The sequence below is a fragment of the Charadrius vociferus genome, unplaced genomic scaffold (genome assembly GCF_000708025.1).
Source record: "Charadrius vociferus isolate BGI_N301 unplaced genomic scaffold, ASM70802v2 scaffold92, whole genome shotgun sequence".
NCBI classification, from domain to species: Eukaryota; Metazoa; Chordata; class Aves; order Charadriiformes; family Charadriidae; genus Charadrius; species Charadrius vociferus.
The window spans coordinates 4,205,541-4,209,371 of record NW_009647874.1 but is presented as its reverse complement, the minus strand read 5'-3'; positions in this window follow the sequence as shown (position 1 = coordinate 4,209,371).

Here is a 3,831-nt window from a genome sequence, read left to right as displayed (position 1 = left end):
AAACTATTACGTTATCTTCCAAAGAGCTAACAGTTCAAAAACAGACCTGGGTGCTACTGTAGTGATAAAGAAGTTACTGAATCACAACATTCAGGCTACCCTAGTCCAGTGGAGCTAAGATTAACTTTATTCCTGATTCACTCAAAAAAAACCAACAACCCCACAACAGATTCTTGCACACAGTTGGAGACCACTTTAAAATAGATATAAGTGGCCATCTTAAAGCCATTAACAAACCTCTTTTTTACCATAGAATTCTGACTAGCATGGACAACTGGGCAAGCACCATGGACTCAAATGATTAATAATGCATGAATTCCTCCAAATCAAAGGTAAAGCAAGCAAAAAAGACGAGCAGAAGGAGAAAGCATCTTAAAAAAATTACCAGAGAGCTCGTTTTGGATCTAAAGGCAGCACCAAGCCTGCCAACTTCTCAAAGAGGCTGCCAAGAAGCCAGATGCCATAACTGGAAGGATATTATCCAGAGTTTTACATCTGAGTCTCATGAGTGCCTTTGAAAAAGGACAAAAAAAATGGATCCTGGCAAGAGCTCAACTGTTTAATTTCTATCCCCACCCTAAATATTTATTTAAAAGTTAAATTGAAACCATTGCAAAAATTAAAGACAGGATGTGTAAATACAATGTTAAGTATTTACAATGACCCACAAGGGCGAGCTAGCCCTACCAAAGTACTGGAAAACCCTCTGGGAACATGAATTGAAGACCCGAGGTCATCCCAAACTCCCTGTTTGAGTTGGACTTCAGAGAGCACACAGACTCCCCGAGGAAGAACTTGTGATGATGGAGTTTATAGAAGTGGTGCCTGCCCCTGCAGCCGGGGTGGGCACAGGAGCTCCTCTCCCACCAAGTACAGCAGGCACATGGCTCATCCTCATCACACGATGGGTTACACCTGCCGCATTGTGGGCCCTACATGTGCCCCAGTGCAGGAAAGCTCAGCCCAGTATAGGAGCTGGCACATGGTTGTCACACCAGAATGATGCCTTTGTTTTGGCTATGCTGGAGGCATGTTTGATCGTATCATGGAGGAGATGCTGACCACCCTTGAGACAGAAGCCAGCTGTAGACCATCAGAACAATTTAGATGGTCTACAGCTTTCGCCATTCTCATACCTGAAGAAGTCAATGCAGTGAGGTAGGTAAACAGCCTGCAAGTAACAAGCTACAAAAAAAAAGGAGCTGAAGAGCCCCTGATCAGCAGACAGCCCAAAGGTTGACTACCTCTGCTCTGCAGTCATCCCGCAAAGTGTAAGGTAGCACTGACAAATTGGATCCAGCCCCTCTAATAAGAAAGAAAGTGACCACAATATTTGGATTTTTAGGATGAGTGAAAGAACACCTACAGAGAGCTCTGCTGAACACGCAACCCCAACCTCTGATTTTACTTAATGGAGCCCTCATTTCATGAACACATAAGCATGCACATTTAAAATACTTTAATAATTCAATTTAAATCACTGGAACTCCTCCTGTGAATCAAGTTAAACACTTGCACGGGGTCCTCTTAGGTCACAGTCTTGCACTGTTTATGCAGAAAAAAATTGTAACCGAATGGATTTGTATATCCTGCCATCACTTGGGCACTGAGCATTTGTATCCCTTGACGTTAGGTGGCATCTGTCAAGCCCTCCCCTATAAACAAGTTACTCAGTTGCACTCGTTTGTAATATGCAACTGCATATATTACTTGGGTAAAGGAAAGGCAGTTATTTTGATTTCCACCATAAAATACAGGGTAAGTGTAAACTATGAACTGCAGAACACAAAAAATGTAATGACTTTTTCAAATACCAGCCAAGTAAGCAGCATTTTACAAGACAAGAAACAAATGTTCAGGTCAAAACTGCAAATGGAAGTGACCAAGCCTGCACTGGACTTGAAGAAGCACAAGATCCCACCCTGCTCCAAGACTGTGACAGGTCAACGTCTCATCTTATTAAACACGACTGCTCTGTCTCTCCTTCTGGACTTTCTACAGGCTCATTAGGATTCGTTAAGGCTTTGGGGGGTTATTTTTTAAGAAAACACCAGGTAGCATGCAAAAAAATAAGTGAAATGCTGAATTAACCTAAATCCCCTTTTTCGCTAGTTCAAGTCATGTTTAGAATGTGCATGCACCACTTTGCATTTACCATGAGGCTCCTCAATTAGTTCATAGACAAGTTAACCTTCTATCTCCCAGCAACTATAATTCATGCTCATTTTATACAACACAGCATTCTGCTGGCTATTATCCATCATTTACAAGTGTTATTTGTCTATAAAAATGACACTAAAAAGTTGAAAAATGATTCTGCTCTGCCTGCTTCTGGATGTGTTTTAACAAATGGTACCAATGCAAAAGGCTCTAAGTCATGTAAGAAGCAATTAGTCAAAGAAGCCATAAATATTTTTTAAAAAGGATATAAATGATTGCTTGCCAGATAGTAAAAGCTCTAAAGGTTGCTACATAATAAAAGACTGAACCTACACATACATATCTGAGTAACTTTACCCCTGTGTGCAATCCCATTAGGATGAAGAAGGTTACTCGAGCAAGTAACACTAGCCAGGTGAGTGTTTGTCCTAAAATAGTTAAAATAGTATTCTTCATTATTTATTGTTAATGAAGTTAATCAAATTCAGCGCTACTTACTCATGCATGCATTAAATAGAAACCTGAACATGACATGCATATTTATGGAACAGAGATTGAAAGATCATTATCTGTAGGGAAGAAAATCCAGCAAAGAAAAGGATGCATAAAATGTGTCTGTTATCTTATTAGAACATAAACTGTTTTGCTTAAAACATAAATATTTATTTTAATTAATTCAATTAACCTAAATAATAGCTTCCACACATGACAACTACAGCTAATGTATGAATTTCGTGATTTCTGATGAAGATATAGGCCACAGTCATAGCTACCATCAACCAACTGGTCTAATTTCATGGAATTCAAGGGAGCTCTATCAATTCATACCCGTGCGTGTCTGACCTGTAGCTCCCCACTAACTGCATCTCTTACATTGAACTGAAATATAAAATGCTCCATGCCACCAGAAACACAGAAGAACAAAAAATAGTTTTGTTTACTTTTCAGTTAACAAACAAGGTGAGCATTCCCCACTTTCATCTTAAAATTCTGAAATTGCAACTAAGGTTTTTTACTTTTAAATTTACATACCCATATACAGGTTTAGAGGCCAGACAGATGGGTTTGGCAATCCCAGAGAGAGAAAGAAGGATGAAAAAACTTTAAAAGTGCAAGTATTAAATATTCATGCCACTGGCATTCTGTACCTTCAGTGAAGTTCTTGCTCTATATATGGAATGAAGCCTATAGTCAAGCACATGACTCCACTAGCTCTCAGTTTTGAAAGAGTTCTTATAATGTGAAGGGGAAAAGACTCTGTAGGTTACTAAATATACAGAAAAATATATTGAGAAAATAGGGAAAGGAGACATATTTCTGCATGTTCCTTGGCCTTTAAAAAATGACAGATGAGTTTTGTTTTAAAAACTACCTTATTGTTCAAACAACTGAAGAAAAAAAAGTGCATTACCTTCAATCATATTTTCAAGTTCTAAGGTGATTTTATGAACTCCTTTTTATTGCCCAGTTTAAATATTCTAATTGGCACACACCACACTTGCAGTCACTAGATATCCATTAGACTTTAATGGGTTGGAAATGGTCTACAGTATTATGGGGCTGGCAGACCTACCGCAGTCCCATTTGCAATGACGCAAAGTGAGTGGGGAATAAAAACACAACGGTTAATGCCACTGCAAGAATAAAATAAAATAAAAAAAAACACCCTCT